The sequence below is a fragment of the Micropterus salmoides genome, unplaced genomic scaffold (assembly GCF_014851395.1).
Source record: "Micropterus salmoides isolate LMB-PRFRI ecotype aquatic unplaced genomic scaffold, ASM1485139v1 Ms_hic_scaffold_22, whole genome shotgun sequence".
NCBI classification, from domain to species: Eukaryota; Metazoa; Chordata; class Actinopteri; order Centrarchiformes; family Centrarchidae; genus Micropterus; species Micropterus salmoides.
Genome location: NW_024041373.1, coordinates 17,344,528 through 17,371,272, shown reverse-complemented (window position 1 = coordinate 17,371,272; position 26,745 = coordinate 17,344,528). Strand labels below are relative to the sequence as shown.

At 43.4% G+C, this 26,745-nt stretch overlaps 2 long non-coding RNA genes across 2 annotated transcripts; both read right to left on the bottom strand.

Annotated features, from left to right (window-relative positions):
- Positions 1-8,303: 8,303 nt before the first annotated feature.
- LOC119917469 lies at positions 8,304-9,624 on the bottom strand. Its single transcript, XR_005447285.1, has 3 exons — positions 9,239-9,624; positions 8,825-8,936; positions 8,304-8,724 (listed from the first exon to the last, which is right to left on the bottom strand). It is a non-coding gene; the product is annotated as an uncharacterized LOC119917469 (long non-coding RNA).
- A 15,063-nt stretch (positions 9,625-24,687) lies between these two features.
- Positions 24,688-25,475, bottom strand: LOC119917494. The gene is made up of 2 exons (XR_005447289.1): positions 25,302-25,475; positions 24,688-25,203 (listed from the first exon to the last, which is right to left on the bottom strand). It is a non-coding gene; the product is annotated as an uncharacterized LOC119917494 (long non-coding RNA).
- Between the last annotated feature and the right edge of the window lie 1,270 nt (positions 25,476-26,745).

Here is a 26,745-nt window from a genome sequence, read left to right as displayed (position 1 = left end):
TCAATGGCTGAACTCCAGGAAGCTCTCTTACATATGCCGAATAATAAAGACCCTGGGCCAGATGGTTTTCCTGCTGAATTCTATAAGGAATTCTGGGGAATACTTGCGCCCACATACTATGGGATGGTTATGCAAATTAGGGGTACTTGCATGTTGCCTCCAACAATGAACTCTGCTAATATCAGCCTGCTCCTTAAACCAGACAAAGACCCCACACTCCCGCCCAGTTATCGCCCAATATCACTTATTAACACAGATCTTAAAATCATCTGCAAAACCCTAGCAAGAAGGCTAGAGAAGGTCACTCCTGGTATAATACACTCTGACCAAACAGGATTTATTAAGGGCAGGCACTCCACCAACAATACACGCAGGCTGCTTAACGTAATAGACTATGCTACTATTCATAACCTGGAAACAGTTGTTTCTTTAGATGCAGAGAAAGCATTTGACAGAGTAAATTGGAAATTTCTATTCGCTACTTTATATAAATTTTTTTTAGATTGGATTAAAATCTTATACAGATCCCCAAGAGCTTCTGTCAAAACAAATGATCATACTTCTCCATGCTTTAGTCTCCAGAGGGGTACCAGGCAGGGTTGCCCACTCTCTCCCTCGCTATTTGCTATTTTTATAGAACCGCTAGCAGCTGCTATCAGACAAAATAATAATATTAAAGGAATTCAAACAGAAAATATACACCACAAGATAAGCCTTTATGCAGATGATGTATGTACTTTTCCTCCTAAACTCACAAACTTCTCTTTCTGAGACAATCACACTTATAGATAAATTCTCATCCATCTCAGACTACTCCATTAACTGGAGTAAATCCATAGTTTTACCTGTAAAGTGTGATTTCCAGAGTATATCTACCACACCGCTAAAGTCTGGGAATATTAAATATCTGGGTGTCAATATTTCCTCCAAGCTGTCAGAACTGACATGGCTAAACTACACGCCTTTACTTAAATCAATAGAGGATGACCTTGTACGGTGGACATCATTACCTATATCACTCATGGGAAGAGTCTCCACCATAAAAATGATGGTCCTACCTAAAATCAATTACCTGTTTTCAATGTTACCCACCAAACCCTCTGCTGTCTGGTTTAAATCACTGGACTCAAACATCTCAAAATTTTTGTGGAAAAATAAACCCCCACGAATCAGTTTAAAAACTATGCAAAAAGCAAAAGACTGTGGTGGTTTAGAACTGCCAAATTTTTATCATTACTTCCTGTCCAATAGACTACAATATATCTCAAAATGGATCAATCAGAGCCCCCTGGACCACTCATGGATGGACATTGAACAAACATTCTGTAAGGAAATTAAAATTTCCGATATGTCATTCATCAGTTCCAGCATCAAACGTCATACCTGCTTTAAAAGCATTAATATAAGCACTTCCTTGGCAGCTTGGTGGGAACTTCTCAAAATATCTGGGTCTTCACCTATCCCATGCAGATTTACCCCAATCTGGAATAATCCTGACATCCTGCAAAATAAGAAAACACTAAATTCCCCACTGTGGTATGACAAAGGGATAAGACATCTAGAGCATGTAATGCAAGGCAGTAACTTTATTCCATTCCAGGATCTAGTGGCACAATATGGAATTAGCCATAATAGATTTCTGGAATTTCAACAGTTTAAATCCATAATTCAGGCTAGATTTAAGGATAAAATAATGGACTTAGATTTACCTCCAACAGACTTTCTTAAACTCTTGCCTCCAAAACTGTTATCAAAAGTATACATGTTACTTTTAAAAACAGATAGTTCAATCTCTCTCCCATTCTTAAAGTGGGAGACAGATCTATCCATTAGTCCAGACCAGAACTTTTTGGATGCAGATATGTTTAAATACCTTTAGAATGACTATAAATCCCAATCGACAACTTATACAGTATAAAACTCTCCATAGAACACACTATACTGGACAAAGGATGTTCAGAATGGGTCTTATGCAGTCAAACATCTGCTGGAACTGCTCAGGTAACATATCTGATAGTTACATGCATGCTATGTGGCAATGTACACCTGTTCAAAAGTTCTGGCAGAAGATATGTGAAGACCTATCGATATGGCTAAGTTACCCCCAGTTTCCCCATCACTCTGCGTGCTGGGGGACCTTCGTGACATTAGTATAGAGGTTGACACATCATACATGCTTCTCACTGCCTTATGCATCGTCAAGAAAACTATCCTCATGAACTGGAAGGCCAAAAAGGATATCACCCAATATCGTAATCACCTTATATATCACATTAGCATGGAGAAAATGTCTGCTATAAAAAAAAACAAATTGACACAATTCCAATCTCTCTGGTTCCCCTTGATCAACTTTATCACTTAATGGGGGTGGGTGTGTACTGCCTTGCTGGTCAGGGTCCCATGCGGCCGGTAGGAGTGTCTGGGGGTGGGTTGATTCTTGGATGCATCGCGGTGCGGGCGTGGGGGACTCGTTTTTGTTATTTTTTTGAATGTTGGTTGATGGCGTGGTGTTGGCGGGGGGGCTGTGGTGTGGCGCTCGGGCTGCCTGGGTTGCGGGCTTGACGGGGGGGACCGGTGTTTGCCCTGTATTCGGCGTGCCACTGCTGCGGGGTGGGTAGCCACTCTGCTTGGGTGTCGCGCGGTTGTTGGTATCGGTGTGCGGGTGGTGATTTTGACTCGCGCGCTGTGCGGATGTGGTAGCGCTCGGTGCTTGGCTGCCTCTCTGTGGGTCCTGTGTGTGGGTCTGGGCTGGGGGGAGGGGGAGGGCATGGCGGTGGGGGTTGGCGGGAGGGTGATGCTTGTGGTGGGTTTTGGTGAGGCGAGGACGGGGGATTGTTGGACTTTGGGTTGGAGCTGCACTGACCTGCCTCGGGGGTGTGTGGGGGTCTGGGGCTCGGGGCTGTTTTGCCTCGGGGGTTGTCGCTGACTCTGGGGTGCTGCCGGTGCTAGAGGGGCTCTTGCTATAAGCCCTGGGCTGGAGGGACCTGGCATCCTCCTGCTTAGGGGGGTGGGGGACGGGACTGAATGAATGATGGGGCCAGTCAGAAATCTGGTCCCAGTGAGGAGGACCATTCTAGCCTCCCTATGACCTCCTTCACCTTTCCCCCTTTGATCATGTCTCACAACATACACCCTTAGGACTCTGGGGGGCAGGCAGGCTGCAGGGCGTTTGGTGGGTGGGGCTGCTTTATTGCGGCCTCGCCCTTCTTCCTCCCCCACTGGCTGCCCCTCAATTTTAATTACACATTAGACACAGAGGGCTTGGGGGTGGGAGGTGCACGATGGGAGGCTCCACTACCTGACAGTTGTGGGGCGCCTGTGTTACAACTACCCTCCAATTTTAACTGCACCTTAGTTACCAAACACCTTATCTTTACTCCACCATACAACACTTCACAATCCATGACATGCATCCAACACAAAACAATACATTTACAGAAGCAGGCAGAGTGGTTGAAGGAGTGGGGGAGATTCTCATTGGCCTCGTGTCCTGCCCCTGGAGCCCCGTGCGTCGGGGTGCTGTGGGGTTGGTGGCAGCCTAGCCTGATCTGGGGTGGGCTGGGGGGGTCGGGGCTCCCCTGGCGTGGGGGCCCGCTCTTGACCTAGGCATCTGGGGACTCGGGCTTGCGGCTTTTGCTCATTTCTGGGCGGGGTGGTGTGTCCCTGGGTCTGGGGGCTCCGGTCTCCTCTCCTCGCCTGGGCCCTCTTCGGCAGGGGTGGGGCTCCCACTGCTTCCCCCTGCCAGCTCTCTCACAGTGGGGGCATTCAGGAGTCTCTGGGGAGCATGGCCGGTGTTGTCGGGGTAGGTTTTGGTGCTCCTCCTTGGGGGTGCTTGACTGGGGGGGCTGGGCCCCCGTACGGGGATGAGATCGGCCTCGGGGGCTGCTGGCACTGCCTGCACTCTGGGGGGGGAAGCCTCTGGCTGGGCTGGGGGACCGTTGGCCTGGTTCTCCCGCGTTACCGCTCCCTGGCGGCAGGGAGCTTCCCAGCACGGCTTTCTGCTGTTCTTCCTTGGGACGGGGTACAGCTTCCGACGGGACATGCGGTCTGGGGTCCTTTGCGCTTTGGGGGGTCGCGTGGTGCCCTGGCTTCTGGGGGTGGGGGTCTCTGCGCGGGTTGATCTGGTTGCGGTTTGGAGGGCTGTGGTGGGATTGTAGGCCGATTGTCGATGCATCTTGATGCATTGTGCTTTTTCCCTGGGCAGGGTCTCTGAATGGCTGCTGGGTGTTTAGTTTGTGCATTGGAGTCCGGGGGAGGCATTTCCTCGTTGGCTTGGAGGGACCACTTTGCGTCCCTGTTTTGCCTCGGATCCATGCTTCCCCATTTCTCTGTCGGCCAGTTGTTGGAATCCTCTGGATATTGATTTATATAGTTAGTTTTCAGGATGTGCAGTGTGGGTGCGGGGCAGGGCTGTGCTCCGGTTTGTTCTGGGCTTGTGCCTGGAGTTCTCGGCCCTTGACGGGTGGGTGGGTTTTTTTGATTGATTTTTAAATTTTCTTTCTTTCTCCCACCCCTATTGGCTACTGGGGTTCTTGCCTACCTGTTGCTGGGGTAGGTGTGGCACAGTCATGGCATCCCACTCTCACTAACAACTACATTCTTTAACAGGCTTATGCGCACACACATTCACCCACACGCACACAGACACACACAGTCTCACACATAGACACAAACAAATTTAGGTTGTCCCTGGTAGAATTATTCCTGATGCTTTTCTTTCAGTTGCTTATGTAAATTAATTGTTATTATTCCAGCTCTTGTGGCTGTGCTGTGTTGCTTATTTAATGTGCTGGACTGTTTCTTGTTTTCATTTTTCTCTTAGTTGTCATACTATGTCAGCGGTTTGTTGCTGCTGTTCGGCTGGTTGTCTTTTACTATTATTATTATTTTTATTGTTTGTTATTGTTTGTGTTTGTTTGTTGTTGTTTTTCTCCTCCTCAAGCCCCCCTCTCTGTTCTATTGCAGGTTTCGTTGCTTTCTGCAATTGGTGTTTCCCACTGCTTTTCCCTGTTGTCCCCACCTTCCGTCCCCCTTCTCTTACAGGTCTTGTCCTTTCTCTGTGCTGTCTGTTTGTGCCTCCTGTCCGGCCCGGTGACAAATCAATACATAATTAAATAAATAATAAAACAGACAAAGGAGTATATTAATACTCTCTTGTTAAAGTAAAATCTGTCTGGCACAATATGGTATCCAGGTCATCATACTCTATACCAGGCTGCTGGGCAGGACAGGTTTAAAAAAAAAAAAAATCTCTGTTTATACTGTGAGTACATCTATTTAAAATGTTTTTAGGTGTGACATGATACTATAAATATTTACAACTATGTTATACTGTTTTATGAAACATTACAAATTTGTTGAAATTATAATAGTTGGCAAATACAATAATAAATGCTTAAACACTACACTATATTTTACATATCAAGCACATATTATCTGTTTATATACTACTAATCATGCTAAGTAGGGGGTTAAAATACAGTGTTACCTATCATTGTAAATGTAAAACATTGTATTGACACTGAAGGCAATGAAATTATATGTTTGGGTTGTAGGAGATAAACAAGAGTAAGATGGCGGCACAAAAATCCTTCATACTGGACAAACTGGAGTAACTACAATATTATATCCCATGTAACAGAATACTTTCAGGATTCAAGAGTCCTGCGAAGGAGATCACTAAGAGAAGATCCAATGCAATGTCTAGTGATGAAAAGTCAGCTCATGTTTGATCCCAGGGCTGACGTTATTCATCTTGTAACAATTATAAATTATGCAGTGCATGACATATGATGTCAGATACATGTAATCCATAATTAATAAATTATCAATAATAAATGAAATGCAAATTTCATTGCCATCCAAGAAATGTGTGATTGTTACTAACACCTTATTGTGAATGCCATTTGCTATTTAATTCTAAAATGTTAAAAAAAATCATCATGAGTAATAATTTGAAGGTTAGAACATCTCACATTATGGTACATGGTACTACATTGTACAACATGATTATTCTGCATTCAAAGCTGACGATGCCAATGCAAAATTATATTATGTAACAGTTAAAGTTTTCCAATAAGGGATAATCTCATTTATAAAGTCAGAGGGTCAAAATCCTGTTGGTGTCTTTTTATTTAATTGAGATGGGTGAGGAGAGACCCCTGTGTGCCAGTATTGCTAATATAAGTGACAATTACAGTCGTAATAGCAGATTTGAAATCTAAAATATGCTAACAACATATTTATTTTAGAAACAGTACACTGAGAATGGATGGATCTGCATTACTAATCAGTAATGAACAAACTACCGAGCAATATCTTACAGTCCATCTTTCACAATACTTTTACCGATCACGCCAACCCTGATGCATTACTCATTCATGGTAATGACACGACTGTCTCTATGGAGCCAAAAATACAGAGGCTTGTGATTCACCAGTCAGCGGGAAGGCAGGCTTTGGAGCCGCTGGAGGAGCCAAGAGGTTTGGATTCTTAATGTGGCACATTAAAACATCTGACGACACTGACTTTGTGTGCTGCACCCGGCCAGAACGAAGCTAAGGCACCCATGAGCACATATAGCCAATACACTAGACTTCAAGTATGGGATCAAATAATAAAAACACTTGCATGTACACATGGAAGGAATAGTTTGACATTTTGGACTGCACTTAATCACTTTCTTTTTGAAAGTTAAATGAGAAGATTGATACACTCATGTCACCGCTGATTAGCTTAGCTTAGCACAAAGACTGGAAATGGGGGTACAAAGTGTAACAATAACGGGCGTAGTTATTTCACTAAACTATTCATTCAACTATTGCTGTTAGATCAGCTGTTTTGGTCCAACAACAGTCATGTCCTTTCCGTTGGCTGTTCGATTGAAGCAACTGAAGAATGTGTCCATGAGCTGACCTGACTTTCTCCAAGTTTTTATTTTTCAGTACTAAGCTCAGTATGGGTTCATGACCACTTCAACCCGTCAATCTTACACTTACTCAGTTTAAAATGCACTCTGAGAGGAAGGAAAAGCTCAAGCATGCAAACTGGTTGTAGGTAAAGAAGATGAGAAGGATACAGTATTTATTAAACCTATTAATTTAATTTTCATGTATAGGTACAATCCTGCAGGCATTAAAAGAACATGGCAGCAGCTGAAAATGAAATATAAAAACATATAAATCAGACAAATCAGGTAAGCCTTGAGCATATCATAGGTGTAGGGTACCTGGCTTTACAAACATTTGACATATTAAATGACTAAATAGCATTCAGTGTCTAGCCGCGCACCAGCATTTTTGACATAGGTCTAAATGTTCATTCTCATTTGACTACTCAGCCAACAGAAAGAAGGCAGAGGCTCGCAAAACGGGGGGAGGACCTGCACCACCACCTCTGACAAATGCAGAGGAGATGGCCTTGAGCCTGAATGCGGGAAGGCCAATGGCTGAGGGAATTCCTGGAGGGACTTCATCAGAGCCAGTCACTCCAGAAGATTTAAGTGCCTTCATAAAATGTAAGAGGTCTACCTACAGTATGTGTTATTTTTTATATAGACTATTTGTGATATTTCCGTTTATATTACTTTGGGTTGGGTTTTTCATTGGTCCCAACAGATTCGGATGGTAATATCTGTCTCTTGGAGCCTCCTGTCCCAACAGAACCCCAGGCAGTTGTAAGTAGGCAACTCAATACACCATAAATTATGACAAATAGTATTATAAAGTGTACTCTATGAAATGCTCATCTTCACAGGATTATAGGGATGAAGAAACCGTTTCAGGCCTACAGAGGTAATGTTAATATTATTTGTCTACACATCAAACAATCTACACATTCACATTTATTCACATTTTTATGTGGAGTAGCCTATAGAATCTAAGTTTATGTCTATAAATGGTCATTCTTATCTCAACCCCCCAGAGTGTAGAAGAACAGCAGGAGGAAGGCCCATCAACTTCTGGTGCACAGATGAGCACAGTTCAGTGATTTACAGTAAATGCCACAGTTTAATTCTGAATTTTAGAACTACATGATGTAACTCTAATCTACTATTAATTAAAACTTTCAGTTGCCAGTTAAGGAGTTATATAGACTTCTTCTTATTAAAAAGATAGAAAAAAACAGCAAAGAACTTGTATACTTGGACCGCCAGATCCAAAAGGCAGATCTGGAAATCGAGATTCTGAAACAAAAGAGGTGAATGTATGGTCACAGGTGAATTCTAGGAAGTATTGAAACTATATTAAAATCTAACTTTTTTTTTTGTAGGAAATGAAGAACACCATATAAATTGCTGTGATTTTGTGTTTATTCATTTTTGTTTTTTTGTTTTTGTGGTGGTGGATATCATGATTAATCTGAGAAGACATTGCAGAATATCAAATCCCGGACTACCCTTCCATCCTGGAAATCTGCAGGGTTGATGGGGTCTTCCTCAGGGTCTTGTAATTGTAGGGCAGGGTGTTGCTCCCCTCTAATTATGGCAATATTATGGAGAACAACACATGCCAAAATAATGTCGCAGGCCCTTTCAGGGGTTACCCTGAGGTAACGTAGGCACTGGGAACGTGCTTTCAAAAGGCCTATGGTCATCTCCACCCGGGCTCTCGTCCTGCAGTGTGCCACATTGAAGCACTGCTGTGGGCCTGGTTCAGGTTCTGGGTAAGGGGGTAAGATTTGGTCGGCATGGGTAATCTCCCAGCAGAAAGACATCAATCTCTCCTGTAAGAAAGTTCACATTGCTTTAGAGCTGCATTAAAATTCCCCTGTAAGTGTGTAGTGCATACATTGAAATATGTGTATAGGACATACATTTACTTACCCCTTTCCAGTCTGTTGCTCAGGGTTGACTCCCGATACATTCTTGAGTCATGAACAGAGCCGGGCCACTTGGCCTCCACATTTGTGATTATATGTGCAGCATCACATATGATCTTGATAGTGCAAAGAATGGGAGATGTTACAGTATTGTGATGTAGTTTTTGACCATTAGAAACAGTAGGCTGTCAGTGTAACTGCACATTAATACTGTGGATGGATCTCTGGTTGATATAGTCCACTTCATTTTCAGAAGGTGCAATGATCGGAATATGTGTGCCATCAATGCATCCAACCACATTCAGAAATCCTAAAGGGAATTCTGATTATTAGGTTACTTCCAGGGGTCGCAACAAGATATTCTTAACTGAATGTCATTTATCAGGTTAGCCTCATTTAAACCGATTTATCCACTGACCTGCAATCCGATGAAACTCCTCTTTGATGACTCTCACTGGTTTGTGCCCAGGAAACAACACAAAGGCACACTTTCCTTACCGCTCTGCAAACAGTAGCCTTACTAATATGTTCTGCATCCCCGATGTTATACAGCAAACTACCATTTGTAAAGAAACGTAAGGCAACGCAAAGCAACTGCTCGGATGTAAGAGCATGGCCACGATGGCTGATGTTTCTGATGTAAGGATGGATGAGATTATGGATGAAAACCCAGAGTTTCCCTCATTTCAGGGTTAACATACTCAGAGTTTTCACTTAACCTTTCTGAAACGGGCCCCTGTACCTTTAGTGCATGCTTTAAGTGTTTACTCCTGGTCTGTGTACTTCTGTTGTTTTGCCCATGTCTGGTCTGAGTTCTTAGCTGCAGTCTGTGTTCCTTGTTGATGTTAGTTTATTTGTGATCTGTCTGCTTGTATTAGTTTATTTATATTACTCTGATATGTTTAATGTTGAGTAATTTGTCTTTTCCCTCTCAGTAATCTGCCTGCCTGCCACTCTCTCGGTTTTCCCCTGCTCTCTCTGCCTGCCTGTGTCTCGTTAGTCTCATGTCTCTCACCTGTGTATCCCCACCCAGATCGTTAACCCTGTGTATATATGCTTGCTTGTTTCCCCTCAGTCTTTGTCGAATGATAAGTGTTCTGCATGTTTCTGGACTGCCAGTTATTGCATTTTGGATTTAGCCTGTCTCCACAACCTGCAAGTTTTGTTCATGCCCGTTGTCTTGCCTTGTTTGTTGGAATTAAAATCCCTGAACTGCATCTCCGCTCCAGTGTCTTGCATTTGGGCTCTCTCATGCTTTGCGCTCACCAAACCCTGACAGATTTACCCTGAATACGTTAGCCCTACATACATCCAGGTTCCTGCCTCTGGTCCCTAAAAGGAACAAGTAGCTTAGCTAACAATATTGGTTAATTACAGCGGGCTAAGTTATTAAATTGCCATCATTACTGTATCTCACAGGACATTAACGTTATATCTCAGATCAGGCTTTCTATCTGACGGGCAGTTCTTTGGCAGTCCTAACTTCCTAACTTGCTCAGTTGTCACACAGTGTACCGGCCCTACTCTGCCTCAGATTGGCTGTTAAATTTAGGCATTAGGGGTGACAATTGGTTAGGAAGAGCTAGTTGTAAAGTTGCAAAGCTCATATGTTCACATGTTGGCTGTGGTAAACATACGGAAATTGCTCTTAATGGACCTGTTTCTTTTTTTCTAAGACAGACAGAAGGAGATTCATATCTTCTTTTTTTCACTTTTGCCGGTAGTCTTTTGTCCAGACCGTGTTTCAAAACTGAATGACAGCTAAACAGCTATTATTTCATTTAATAGGAAATGAGGTTTTCTGGGCACGTTTAACCGGTAGGAGACCCTGCAGACCCAGAACACATTGGAGGGATTACATATCCCATCTGGCCTGGGAACCTCTCGCAGTCCGCCAGGAAAAGATGGAGGACAAGGGTGAGGGGAGAGACAGACCTTGATAATGGGTGAAAGATGAATAAATGGATGGATATCAAAACATTTATGCTGTGAATACATCAGGACAAGCCAACAAGGCCTTTCTCATTTCAAGTGCTTCACAATCCTGTCTGCACTGGTCAGCTGTCCCATGGCATTCCAGTGATCATTCTCTACTTAAATACCACATACTGTCATATTTACACTGATCACAGGTAAATGATATGAATTTAGCTACCCAAAAAGCAAGTGGTAAGGTTTAAAGGAAAAAATTAACTCATACTGAATGTATTTAACATTAATCTAGTACACTATTTGCTAGTTGATTGTTCTTTTGTAGTTTGTATGATGCTTTGGCAATATTGTTGTTAGACATTCATGCCAATAAAGCTAATTTGAATTGAATAGTCAAGTAACGTGTTGAAGTGAAATCAAAAAGTGCTATTTGCTTCCGTATATCTATGTGTTACTGTAAAAAGACAAATCTATGGAGGGACTTGTTGCAGTTATTGATTGGTGGGAATTACAGAAGCGAGCTGAATGTGTGTTACTCCCCCACTCCCCATGTGGGCAGACTGGTTTCAGCTCTTAGTAAGTAAATACCATAGTAAAAACGGCTGCTGGACTGGGACTGAGCACACCTTCCGAGGCTGGTAATACAGCACCGAGGTGGTTTTCTTGCTGGGTTTGGCAGTTAGCAGTGTTTAACAAATAGTAAAGCTACCATCAAGATCTTATGTCAATCAAGAAGCTCTGTAAATCACCTCGGTAGGGGAGACCGGGGGCAATTGTAACACACTCAATTTCTCCAAACAGAAACAAGCTACAGTGACACTTAATCTGCACATTCTCAGTAGGATTCTCTCTCTGCCTGTGGAAAAGGAGCAGGATCATTTCACCTCAGCAGAAGTTTTTAACAAAATACTGATTTTGAGGTATGAAAGTAAATTTTTGGATGTACAGTATTTTTCTTCTGGTGTCTAAAGTTTAAATTACTACAAATTTAAACAAACATAGAATTCATCTCTAGGTTATTGATTAACAATTAACACTAGCAAACTATGCTAGTATAGTTGTGGCTAGCGGGCATACAAGATTTTATCATGGCTGCAACATCGGGGGCAATTGCAACACTGTTCACTGATGTTCCAAGCCACATGGCCCAATGTAAGCAGCTTGTTTGTCTGTGTTGACTACTTTTGTTGGAAAGTGGACATATTTCACTAAATTTAAAGGTAAAACTACATTAAAAAAGGGTGTATTAAAATAAATGGATTTGTTCCAATTAATTAAATTAATTAACATAGGTCAACGTTCTTTGTATAAAATGATGTGTGTTTTATAGAAAGTGTGAATGTTATATAGGCCTAAGTCTGCAAAAGTAAAGTTCCTTTCATTTTCAGTTTGTCTATATAGTGGATTTAAAGTAGTTGATTGTATGTAAGACCCAGCAAAACCAAAGAGAATGACTAGTTCACTTGTGAAAAGCAATTTTATGAAGATAGAACAGCGAACTTATGGAGAGGATGCCTGACATCTAAAATAATTTGAACCATATAAAAACACTCTTAAGTAACATTAGCGGTAAAGTAATTACTTTGAGGTCGCCCTAGGCTTTTAGTTGACATACAGTGAGTTAATATGACTTATTGCCCCCTTGCCGGGGGCAATTGTAACACTGACTTCTTGCATTTAATTAACTATTATAGTATTTTTCTTAAGTGAAAATACATCAATTATATTATTAATTAGTGCACATATATGTGTTTCTTGTATCAAAAGATTACTTGTGTATCTCAAGTAGTCTGTGAGTTATTAAGGAAAATATTACAATTGCCCCTGTTCTCCCCTACTGTATTCTCTGTTGGTGTTTAATTGGTAACAGGCTTGCCCGATACAGGGAACGTAATTGATTTTTGCTGTTCAATCTGTTTTCCGTCCAAAAACAGCGGTCCTTTGTGTCAACAGAGACCATCTGGCGGGCCGCTATCTTGGTGTGGTCGGCTTAGCCGTAAATTTCGTTTCTGTGTCAGATTGAAGAAGAGAAGAAGAGTTTGCTTTGGCGGATGAGGAGGTCTTTATCGGCCTCTGCTGGCTACCCGTAGGAGCTACACAGACATGCCGGATATCAATCGATTCGTCTCTTCAATATGAAGAGAAAGAGCCCACACAGTAGGATGTTCCCCTTCGAGGGAACTCGAACTGCGTCGGTGACGACACTATGGGAACGCCCCTGGGCGTGGCAGGGCTGAACTATGAATGAAACTACTCCAATCCTATTGGTGTTACTAGAATGGTAGTGTGTGACGGCGTAACCGGAGGGGGTATTTAAGCACGCCGGCACATAAGACACATTAGCTTCTTTCTATTCAGCAGGCACTCTGGCTATGTTTGGAAGCTCCATTTTCCTACCTGACATCGAGACGAAGCAGCAGAAGATCATGTCAAAGCGATTCCAACAGTGTGTCTTCCATTGTGAGCGTTTCATCACAGAAGGTGATACCCATGGAATGTGCGTCTCATGCCTGGGGATGTCGCATGCTCAGACGGCTCTCGAGGGGGCTGCCTGCAACCATTGCGAGGCCCTGCCCCTGAGGGTGCTGAGGTCTCGAGCGGCTCTCTTCCTAGAGGATGGTCGGATGCGCTCCCCTCGTGGCACAGGCCCCGCGGTTGCTGAGGCGTCGCGGCGGCTCTGATCCTGGGGATCACAACGCGAGATCGCCGAGGGTGCCGGAACGGCTGAGGCCTTTTTCCGGTCCTCGTCCGCGGAATCCTCCTCCCCTCGTCCCCGATCGGAAGCCCGTTTCATGGTTTCTCCCACTCGAGGGGCGAGTCCGGAAAGGCTGACACAATCTGGCTCTGAGGAGCTAGATGTGCTTAGCATAGAGGAAACGGAATGTCATCAGCCCTCGCCAGGATACGAGGAGTTGTTGGAAGTGGTGACGCGGGCCGTGGCCAAGCTGCACATTGATTGGCCACAGGCGGTGCAGCAGCCATCGGTAGGCAGCAAACTAGATGAGTGGTTTCTGCAACACCGAGCGCCACCCCTGCGTCGGCCCCTACCATTTTTTCCGGATCTGCACAACGAGTTGTGTAGATCATGGAATAAACGCTTCTCTGCGCGGCTGTCTACGTCCCCCCGGCTGGACTACGGCAACGTGACGGGAATCAGACAGCACGGCTACGGAGCGATGCCACGAGTGGAGGAGGCACTGGCTAGCTACCTCTCTCCCAACCTTGCCTCATCCCTCTGGACGCCGGCGCTCCCCACCAAGCCGTGTCGGATGACGTCCGATTTGGTGGGCAAGGCCTACATGGCAGCGGGTCGAGCTGGTGCCAGCCTACATACGATGGCTGTCTTGCAGGCATACCAGGCCGATCTCCTTCGGGACTGTGACGTAGGGGGAGGTCCCTCTGAGGAGGACCTAACGGAGCTCCGTAGAGCGACGGACTTGGCTCTCCGTGTGACCAAGGAAACGGCCCGTTCCATCGGCCGATCCATGGCGGCTTTGGTGGCTACGGAGCGCCATCTGTGGCTCAACCTATCAGGCATCCAGGGGAAGGAGAGGGCTTTTCTCCTGGATGCGCCCCTCTCGCCTTCTGGCCTATTTGGCGAAGCAGTGGATGCTGTCGTCAACAGGTTCCAGCACGCCAAAACTCAGGGAGAGGCATTTGAGCGATATCTCCCCCCCCGGTCAGACTCCAGGACCGCGACGGCTCAGGAATGGCGGACGCAGCCTTCATCCAGCACCTACCGCCACAGCCAGAAGCAGAGCGTCGCTTCGCGGGATCCCAATCAACCAACCTGGGACGCAAGACGGCACTCTCGCCCACAGCCCCCCGGGAAGACGGATCTGAGGACCGTTATTCAGTCTTGGCGGGCCCGGGGGAAGAGGTCCTGAGACCTCGAGTAGGGGGAGCCTGTTCTGGCAGCCGCGTCCAGTATAATACTTTCCGGACTACTGCACATGAGAGCCCTGCAGTGGTGGCTAAAATCCAAGGGATTCTCCCCGAGGGGAAATCCGCTCCGTCTGATACGGGTTACGAGCAGATGCCTTCGTTCCCTATCCGTATGGAGGAAGCCTTGGTTCCTGTCCCAAGGTCCTGTGTTGGGAGCAATCTGTCGCCGAATAATTATTTCAACAGACGCCTCACTCACGGGATGGGGCGCGGTCATGGACGACCGCTTCGCGAGAGGCTCCTGGGAGGAGCATCATTTCTCTTGGCACATAAATTGCCTGGAAATGTTGGCGGTTTTCAGAGCTCTGAGGAGTTTTCTGCCCGCTCTCCGCAGTCGCCACGTCCTTGTCAGGACCGACAATATGGCGGTGGTGGCCTATTTGAATCACCAGGGGGGTCTGCGCTCACGCCCATTATGCAAGCTGGCACATCGGATCCTCCTGTGGTCCCAGGAGAGACTGCTGTCCCTCAGAGCGATGTACATCCCTGGGACCCAGAATCAAGGAGCAGACCTGCTGCTGAGACAGGGGTTGAGGCCCGGGGAATGGAGACTCCACCCCGAGGTGGTGGAGTTATTATGCGAAGAGTTCGGCCCCATAGACGTGGACTTGTTTGCGTCCCGAGAGACGGCACACTGTCCCCTGTGGTTCTCCCTATCACCCCCAGCCCCGCTAGGGCTGGATGCCATGGTACAGACGTGGCCGAGGCTGCGTCTGTATGCGTTTCCCCCAGTCGCCCTGCTCCCGGGGGTTCTGGAGCGAGTCCGCCAGGACGGCGTCAGCCTACTACTAGTAGCCCAGTTTTGGCCGGCACGAGTGTGGTTCTCGGATTTAATATCGCTCCTCGAGGGCCCGCCCTGGCAGGTCCCTCTGAGGAAAGACCTGCTGTCCCAGGCGGAGGGCCAGATCCTTCACCCGCACCCCGCCCTGTGGCAGCTATGGGTCTGGCCCCTGAGGGGGCGCAGTTCTTAGAGGCGGATCTGACGACAGGAGCAGTCAAAACGCTGCTCAGCTCCAGAGCCCTGTCCACGAGAAGGATGTACGGCCTAAAGTGGAATGTGTTCACCACCTGGTGCAGAGAACGGGCGGTGGACCCAGTTACCTGCTCGGTAATTGTGATACTGGAGTTTCTCCAGCACCGTTTCTCCGCTGGCCTCTCCCCGTCCACGCTCAAAGTATATGTGGCTGCCATTGCAGCATTCCACGTCCCTCTGAGTGATGGGCCCTTGGGGAGGCTTCCGCTGGTCGTGCGCTTCCTCTGTGGAGCCCGGAGGATGAGACCCGTGACTCGTTCCAGGGTTCCCACCTGGGACCTGGCAGTGGTTCTCGAAGCGCTGGCTGAGGCCCCATTCAAACCCCTGGAGTCGGCCGAGGCCAAGCACCTGACCCTTAAAATGACCTTTCTCCTCGATATCACCTCTCTGAGGAGGGTGGGGGATCTCCAGGCACTGTCGGTGTCTCCCCCATGCCTGGAGTTTGCCCCGGGGAGGGTCAGGGCCATCCTGCACCCTTGTCCAGGTTATGTCCCTAAGGTTCCGGCCAGACTGGCAGGGTCCACGGTGCTGCAGGCGTTTCATCCTCCACCTCACGTGACGGCGGAGGACGGGAGACTTCATCTGCTATGCCCTGTCAGAGCACTGAGTATTTACACTCTGAGGTCTTCCCGGTGGAGGAAAGCAGATCAGTTGCTGGTGTGTTTCGGGTCCCCCAAGGCTGGGCTCGCCGCTTCTAAACACACCATCAGCAACTGGATCGTTCAGACTATTTCCCTGGCCTATCAGGTGCGCAGTTTGCCTTCACCTATGGCCGTAAGGGTGCACTCTACTCGAGGCATGGCGGCTTCTAGGGCCCTCCTCGAAGGGGCGTCACTCCAGGATTTGTGTGATGCGGCTGGCTGGGCCACCCCTCACACTTTTATCCGGTTTTACAGTCTGGACCTGCCTTCTGCACCCGGCACCCGTGCGCTCTCCTCCTAGTCGTGCCATCAGGTTCTGCACGCTGGGGGCAGGCGGGGTTTCGGTGCGGCCTAAGTGGGTATCTCGTTCCCATAGTGTCGTCACCAACGCAGTTCGAGTTCCCTCGAAGGGGAACGTCTCGGGTTACATATGTAACCCTTGTTCCCCGAGAAGGGGAACGAGACACTGCGTCGGTCCACCACACCTCACCCCGCCTGGAGTGCCTTGCTTCATAGAAAGGGGCTAATGTGTCTTATGTGCCGGCGTGCTTATATACCCCCTCCGGTTACGCCGTCACACACTACCGTTCTAGTAAGACCAATAGGATTGGAGTAGTTTCATTCATAGTTCAGCCCTGCCACGCCCAGGGGCGTTCCCATAGTGTCGTCACCGACACAGTGTCTCGTTCCCCTTCTCGGGGAACAAGGGTTACATACGTAACCCGAGACGTTCTATACTCAAGCTATCGCCTGTAAAGCATGGGAGTGCTTTTGGTCATATATATTGAATTTTTTTAAATCAATATTTCAATGTTTTGGAAACTTTATGTTATTTGGAATGTGGTATGGAGAGAAATAATGTTTTGAAGATAACTCCCAAAAGTGAACATATAAACAGTAAATATGGCCAAAACATGGACATTGGCCTGGTATATTTTTGAAAGATTGTGTAATAACTTTTGTATATTTCTTTTCATCAAGTTTACAGTTACACTTGTATTCCAGGTGTATTAGAAGATATTCAGGTGCATTATAATCTACCTTATGATGGGTTTGATGGTTTATTGTATTGTAAAATATAGCATTTTTTTACCAGGCGAGGATGAAAATATCATATTTTTTCTGTATTTCATCTCCATGTAGTCTGTAATGGTAAAATAAATATGTTAATGTACAATGGATTTATAATCCTTAGCTTCTGATCTTTCCAAGTAGACCAGAATTATGCATCTAGGCCTAAGTTGCCAAGTGACTACGTTGCGATCTTAAGAACGTTCCTAAGACCGACATCTTCCACAATACTAATCAGCGTGCAGTGTGTAACTATCCACTTTGCTATGGCATTTGATTGCTTGTCTTGTTTTTGTTTTTCTACTTCTCCCACACGCTGCATCCAACGTAGTCTGCCGCAGCCTCCCTCCACTGCTTGTTTGGGTGGGTGATTTGCAGGCTGATCAACATCCCACCCTTCCTGTGATCCATGGTGTTTTCAGATTAAGACTTTACATTAAAAATAATATGATCAGTTAAAATTATTTATAGTTATAAAATATTATGCATTATTATTGATTATAGATTATTACCTGATAGTATATAAGGTAGTTAAAATTATTTCCATTCTGACCACCTAAGTTACAACAATTCCTCAATATTGATCCCATAATATACAACAACACTGGCATGCGCCGTTCTGTATCATGAGTATTTTTACTTTAATAATTTATGTACACTACAAAAAATCTGTACTTTTACTTAAGCAAATGCAAGAACTTTACATTACTTTTTACAGTGTGGTAGTGCTACTTAAGTTCATTTGAATTCTCATTCCATCACTGGATTATACCTTATTATCCCTACAAATCTCTAATCCTTTCCATCATAATTACTATTTTACTGTTGTAATCATTTTTGCATGCTTCTGTTCCAACTGAGTTTTGAAGTCACTAACCTGGTGGCTGAGCCACTAAGGCTACAGCAGTCCCCAGAAAACACCATGTATGTGTGTGTGTGTGTGTGTGTGTGTGTGTGTGTGTGTGTGTATGCCGTGAGCTCTATTTGATTGATTTGATTTATATCCTGCCTCAGTCTGTTGTTTGGCATCTTCTCTCTCCCTGCCACCCTCTGTCCCCAAGACCAGAAGCAATCCAGCCCTTCCCATCAAAACACATAATTATCATGCCAGTGCTTTCACGCAGCCACATATATCCACTTTTAATTCAACTAGATCATAAACAACAATATAGATGTTTGCTATAATTTTTATACAGATTCCAGTTTTTTTTACCTAACATTTTAGAGTAGTTCTTATCCGTACAGATCAAGTAAACGATCACCATGTATTTTTGGGGTGACATTATTATCATAGAATGTGTAAAGGAAAAAAACCTACTCTTTTTAAAGTTATATCTGATTGGGTGAAGAGACTGATTGTGATCTGTTTTTATGTCTCAAACAATGTGAGATCAGGGCCTGAGGCAAATGGATGCACAGCTGGAACAATCATTCATCCCAGCTTTAAGAAAAAAAACCCCAACAGTTTAACATTTGTACACTAATGGTGTGGTCACAATGGCCCAGCCTGGAGGCACAAGCATGAATGTCAGCATCCATTTTAAGGAGCTACAGGGGCATAACATGGCAACATTATCCACAGGTGTTGCCAAAGCACTACAGATCAAATAGAATTTATGTAAAAGACAGAGAAATGAAAACAATCTCCAGGGCACTTAGATTGAACAGACAGACAGATGGATAGGCCTCATCAGTGCTTTGGTCCGATGATGAGAAGAAATCACCTCTATGTCTCTGGGCTGTTCCTCAAATCAATACCTTTTAAAAGGTTTAGACAAGGCACATGAAAACTCACTCAACATCTTTAAGCTTCTGCATTTGGTGTTACTATTACTTTGTGCCAGTTTCACTAGTTACAGACACAATGTAATCACCTGAAAATGCGTGTGATGTTTTTGAAGCCATAACCTAGTATGTGCACCTGATAGTCCAAACCAAAATAATGTAATAAATGTAATGTAATAATTAATTAAAAAAAATAAACGGATAAGAAGGCTTATCTGCATATGAGCAAATATACTGTAAAAAAAGATCACATTAGCACATGCTTTGCCTGAGACCTAAACTCTTGAAGGGAGTTGCTGGCAATGGCATGAAGAGATTAGAAAAAAATTATGAGAATAAATATGTTTGCTTGTTCCTCGAGGCTTTTAACAATACAAGGGTGGTGGTGGTTATGGCTACGATGCGGTGTAGCTCCCTGTAAGGCTCACAGCACCATCACTCTTCTCTGATCCCCAGTGAAACTGTTTATCCATTAATTTCCTCTTCATTTAATTGTCAGATGGAGGAGCCTCTTCCTCCTTCTGAAGTAGCCTGCAGGTTTATTAGTCCCACCACAGTGGGCCATTTCCTGCAGCAGCTCATTCATTTCACTTTGTTGTCAATTCAGGCTGTGAACTTGATGTCTTCGCCCTTTAGCTCTCATTTTATTTTACACCCTAACGATTGAATCGAGAGATAATTAGTGAAAAACTCACCATAAGGAAGAATGGATGTGATGTTATAGATCACAGAGACGTGGGCTCCTTTGCAGAGACCAGTCTGAACATGTGTCTACTTTGGCAAGAAAAAAGGACACTTTTCTACAAAGAGAAAATGCTTTAGTACAGTATGGTAAGAATATTATAATTTGTTAGATATTAAAATTGACACCAAATCAGGGTAAAGATGTATTTTGTTTGGAATGAACTGCCCATTGTGTTGTTATTTCTGTTCCCTATTGTTAGTGTAATTCCTTTCAGAGTGAAATAAATTGAAGCCACATGAAAATGAAAATTTTTATTTTCAATTTCAAAACATCATCACAACACCCATAGAGATTCTCCACTGGGACTAAGATGAAGACGATAAAGTGGACACAATCTGGGATGATTTCTGTAGAAAAATTGGCACATTTAGAATGAAAATGAGCTCATTACTGTCATGGTTTTGGGATTTGGTGTTGTGATTTCCTGTTTTATTCTGTTAAAGCAGCAGTAGGAAATTCTTTCAAAGATAACTTTTTGTCATATTTGCTAAAACTGTCACTATATCCTGACAGTAATGCATGAGACAGATAATATGTGAACAAATCTGGTTCTCTAGGAGAATTCTTTAATTGTCTTTGGCTTAGAAACAACCCCCAGCAATGAAAGAATTGCCTATCTATCCTCTGCCAACTACAGCATATAGTACAAAACATTTGTGTACAGTTAACGTTACCATTAAGTGAACAAGGTTTACTATTCAGAATGAAAACTAGTATCAATGGCAGTTGGAAACCAGAGAAGAAGACAAGACAGCGTAGGATGCTCCTATAATTCACTGATTTACTATTACACTTAATGTGTTTGCTAACACAACTGAAACAGTATGGTCGAAATTGATGTAAAAACAAAAAATATTCTACTATTTCTCCGCTGCTTTCCGCTTCTCGCATGAATGCTTCTTCTTTGTGAGTAGTATACAGTCAAGCACTCATGGCAAACAGTGGAACAGATACTGCCCCTAGCATTCCATGCAGTGCACTGAGTGTCGTAGGGACGTCTTTGAGAAGATGAGTCAAAGTGAGAGAGGGACTGGGGTCTTGGTGGGACTCTTGCCATGGAGAGCGAGACCTACACAGCATGAGGTTTCCCAGGGCAACAGCCTCCCTCTGCTGCCATTCGAACTTGTGGGTTTGGTGGGAGGGGCTTAGCGGAGCGATACGAGCAGCAGAGAGAGACACAGAAGGTTTTGCATTGTATGTGCAATTGCTATCGACTGCAGTTTTAAATCCTTCCTCATGTGTCTTTGCCTACCTCACTTCCTGTCCTTCTGTGTTTTTCCGCTTGTTTGATTTTCTGCCACGTCTTATGAGTTTCATGTCCATTACATTACATACTCACAATGACAATAATAACATATGCAGATTTTTTGTACTAGAATGTCATTAGTTTTGTAAGATGTGGTAAACCAATGTACTGGATGTAGTGGAATTTTGACCTGATGATAGCGCTAGATGAAAAGTTAAGGGATCACCTAAGGTATAACAATTTATCCTGTGGGGGACATGTCCGAAGCAGATTTCATTACAATTTACCCAACAGCTGTTAAGGCATTTCACTGAAAGCCACAAATGTCAACTTCATGATGGCGCTAGAGGAAAAGTCAGAGTATCACAAAAGTCATTGGGATGCATCGTCTTGGAACCATGAATATCATGGATAACAAATTCCAAGGCAGTCTGTCCAATAATTGTTGATATATTTCAGTCTGGACCAAATTGGTGGACCGATTGACTGACATTTCCATCTCAAGTGCAGCAGTTAGCATGGCCAAATTGTTTAAATTATTCTGAATTGGCTTTTCATTTTAAACTGTTTACTTGTTTTCTCAAAACATTCCAAGTAATGGAATTGAGTTAGATGTCTGCAGACAGTTCATAAAATGTGTTCCATATTATCACACAAAATGTGTCAAGATGACAGACTTCCAATATGCAAATAATCAGCTTAAAAAAATCACGATCATTTGGCAGGGTGAAAAAATACAAAGAACTGTCAGGGAGGTCTTATTACATTTTCCAGCTAGAGAGTAGCGAGTCTATCTTTCATTCTATCTGAGTTTCAAATAAGGGATTGGCTCTGCGGGATGTGTTGAAACAGACAAATGCCCTAAGGGAAGGCCAGTGCCATCTCCTCTACCAGCCTCAGTCTGAAACATTGATTTACATTTTTGTGTGATTCATGAAAGTATGTATGAGGCATTCTTTTGTTAATTTTAGAAATGAATAAAATGTCAGATTGCCTCTTATCAACACAGTGCTGCGTTTTCCAGCTCCATGTGTGAACACACATACAGAAAAAGTGTGACAAAATGTAATAAATCTTCAGAAATTGTCTTGTGCAGCCTAACTCATTTACAGTAATTTGTGATATACTATATTAGGAGCATATAGCGGGGTTCTGTTATCATCATGTAAAGTGCTGTAAATGTCTTATAATTATATAAATAATTATTATTTTTAATATCTGTAATCTTTTGCTACTTACTATGGTAACATAGCCTTTTCCCAGATAATGGCCCCTGCTCGAGGCTCTTAGGCAGTATAAAATAGGCAAATAAAAGTCCTCTTGAGAACCTGCTTTATATCAGTGCTAAAATCTGTGTGACTGCTGTGTGTACCTGTTATCCATACAGCACCAAATGATTAACAACATTGCGGAAGGTCACGTTAGGAAGTGTGCTAGCACAACGGGAACGGATGAAGGTAAAGAGATTGAGTGTGCCATGGTAAAGCCATCAACTGCCCCCCCTCCCATTTTCAACTCTACACACTTTAGCAGAATTATTGATGGTGCTTGTGGGGGACAGAGGACTGGAATGAAGATGTTTCAGTCCCTGTGCAGCAAAACAAGAGATATGGCAAAGGGTGGGTCAGCAGCAGGAACAACACATGCAGTATTTATCGCTGTGTTCAAGAGAAGAAGAAAAATGGAAGGTGGAGCAACTTGGAACTCACCCTATACTACTGTTACTGTCTTAACTGTGGTGAAAGAAGCTTCTTAACTTAGTACTAAAATGTAGTCCTGCATTTAACTTAAGTAAAATTAGAGACATATTAACAGTTTACATATCAAAAGTGAAAATGCTCATTAGGCAGTATGGCTCCTATATTATTTAATATACATTATATGATTGGATTGTTATCGCTTATACATTGCAAGCAGCATTGTAAGGCTTTAGCTTGTTAAGGTAGAGCTATTTAACTACTGATCAATATTATATAAATGCATTGTATTTTATCATTTGATCATGTATTTTTGTATGTAAAATCAGCTGTCAAATAAATGTAGTGGAGTTAAAAAGAAAAAAATTGCCTCTGAGTTGCATTAGACTAGAAGCATAAAGTATCATGAAAAGGAGATGTAGAGGACAAGAACGAACACAAAACACAGTAACACTTAAATCTGTACTAAATTGTCTCTTGGGGCAACAGAAACAAGAAGAAACAAAATACTGATATATCATCACCCTTTCATGGTAAAGTTCTTATTTACATGTCCAGCAGATACGGAGGACTTTTAGCATTCAGAGTCGTCTTTCTGGACACTTGATGATTGGTAGTCCAATATTAACTCTCCTTTTAGCTCTGCTTTTGGTCTCCACCATCTGCTGATCAGCTAAATGGACCTCTCTTTTGGTGAAAATAGTGAACCCTTCCTTTCACAGTCCCCTAATTACCAGGTATTTACCTGGTAAATATATGGTAAGTGATAGTGGGTTATTGGTAATTATCACAGGTAACAAGTATGTAAATGCAGAGAAACTACAAGTATTTACCTGGTAAGCATATGGTATATTATTGTGTAATTACTTAAGGTGATTGGTATGCAATTACAGAAACTACCAGGGAAAAAACACCAATATTAAATATCAACTCAACAAAGTACTGTGTACTTGTTACCTGTTTAGGCTGGTAATACCTCAGATACAGTTGTGTATTTCCTCAGAATGTAGGCAGCCAATTTTTGGAAACACTTCCACTATTACCCATCATTTCAAGTTAGGTTTGTAGTTATCCAAGGGTTATGTTGGTAACAGACCATGTTTATTTATTACTATCTCTATTACTATCTTATTAAGACGGTAGTTTCCAATAAATTACCTTGTCTTACATAGTTGTTGTTCATGGCTACACCCATTTATACAGGGTTTATCAAATAATTTACCTTACACTTACCTGGTAACTACCCTGCAGGAACAGTTTTCCCATAGTGTCATGGCACATCTTAAATACTGGGTATGTTCTTGCAGATGTTTTTACAATTTACTTGGTAAGTAAAGTGTAACTGTACTGCAAAAGGAAGCCTTATTTATTTCCATGGTATTACCAGAATCGTACCAACAATCTGTAAAAGATCATTCCCTTTTCCATGTAATCACAAATTTGCACCTTGTATGTCCTGCAAAGTTACAAAGGAAAACATGGCAATTTACTCAATAAGTAAAATGAAACTACTGCGGAAGGAGGCCTTGTTTATTTCTATAGTATTACCAGACTCTTACCACATCCTCTGCTACTGGTTATACATTTATGAAATCACAAACTTTTACCATGTGTGTTCTGCAACTTAACTAACTATATCATTCTCAGTAAGTAAAGTGAAACTGTACTGTAAAAGGAAGCCTTGTTTTTGGGGTGTCACATTGTAATATCAGACACTTGTAATATGGCCTCTGAACAGCTCTGAGTCTATATTTCATTTAATTTTTTTCAAATATGCTATTAATCACATGATAGGAAATCTGCAGTATTTACCCCGTCAGCATCACTTAAACGTGGTAGCACGCTCTGATGTCTTTGCAAAGGCGTCTAATATACCCTTCTTGTGCTCCTTTTCCAAACCAGTAGTTCCACTCAGTGAACCTCAAGTTCATCTTTAATGCCTTTTCTGTCAGGTTTCCTCTGTATTGGTAAATGTCCTCTTTATAATTTCGCCACGCCCGTTCAGTATGCTGAGTGTGAGCACCACTCCCATGGTGGAAAAAATGTCTCCTGTGATTCACCTGATAGTGAATGTAACCATGACGTGATAACCTGTTGTAGGCACTCCAGCTATCACTTATCACTTTACTACCAGGTCTAATGTACTTCTGGATAATTGGGAACAGTCGCTTCCTGGATCGATATTTTACAAGCTTTAAGATTGGACGTCTATGGCATCCCTTGACTTCCACCATTCCAAAGACCCACAAGTGTCTTCTCCAGGTGTGTCCACGTCGTCCACGTCCATACTGAAAATAAGTAAAATGTCTTGCTTAATGCACCTACTAGCTGTATTTTACATTATTAAAACAGTAATTACCATTTTACTTACAAAACCATACCTTACCTTTCTTTTGTGTCTGAATTTGCTCTCATCTATGGCAACAAAAGCTAGCCAGTTGCCTGACTGCTTTACCTCAGATCTCTCTTAACAGTGTAGTCACCCTGGTCAATGATTGGCTGCTCCCATATACTCCATCCTTGATCATGTCCACTTGTCTCTTCCTCAAACCCTGCAACAAACTAAGAAAAGAAAAAAACTACTGAACATGACAACTTCTATCAACATAATACCAGTTAATACTAGTGTTGTGTCGTTCAAAGAACATTTGTTCGTAAGACCTAATAGTGTATATGACTCGGGAGGAACAGGTTGTCTCGGTGAGTATTTCCTTCATTTTCACGCATGCGTGAAGTATCTTGGACTCTTACGTACACTCATCACACTGCAGCTGCATGCACAGGAATGAACGACTCGTTCACCGCTTACATGGGTCATCCTCAGTCTTTCGTTCACTCGGCAGGCTGAGTGACTGCCAGCGCCGGAGAATGAGAGGCACGTCGGCTGTCAGGTAACAGTCACTGGACTGACATATATCTAATATTTAATTTGTGACATTTAATAAAGCATAACATTATTACAGCGCACTTATGTTGTGCTAAGTTATAGTTTTAACACAGCCACACCGTAACTTTAGTCCTAGTGTTTAACTTTACAGCTAACAGCTGGTGAGAGTTGTTCTGGGTCCACTTCAGAGCCCTGACAGGGTTCTACCGGGAGCCGAATTACCACAGAGGTCGTCTCCTCTCCAAAACAAACAGACCCGGTCATTAAAACATACATACATACAGCCACATAGCAACGTTATCATTAGCTCTGTAAAGAGCTAACAGCTGATCCAGTTCGGCAAGAGAACGTAACGTAATTTTTCCTTTTTATTTACCAACAGAGCTGTGCTGTTGTTTCACAGCTCGTGACTGGTGAACAACCTGCAGTGTTTGAAAGCGATGTGCTCATGTGTGTTTCTCTGTCTGCAGAATCAGGAACTGTGGCCCATTTTGGGTCCAGACCTGCCAAACTGCTGCGTTTATATGTATTTATTTCTTTGTTCCTCTCTCTGTGCTGGAGTTCTTTAAGAACTTGGTGGCTTGATCCAATTTATTATTAAATTGGTTGAATTTTAATAAGAGTGTGTTTATTCATATAGTGTATAAGCTTATTACTACAATATATTTACTGCAAATCTGATATTAATATTTTACTCATGGATAGGGACGTTAGGCTGCTGTATGAATGAGCACTTTGGAGATAATGATAGTAATTATATACATAAGCCTTTATATGGCTGGTCTGGTTGTATACTACTCAGGAAAGATTGTGAAAATGGAAGGATTTAGCCGGAGTAGTGGTGATTACATACTGACAACATATTTCTGTGTTTTTTACATGGTTTGAATTTGTTTGTGGGCCGAGGGGGGTTTATATAATGATGATATACAGTAATCAAGAG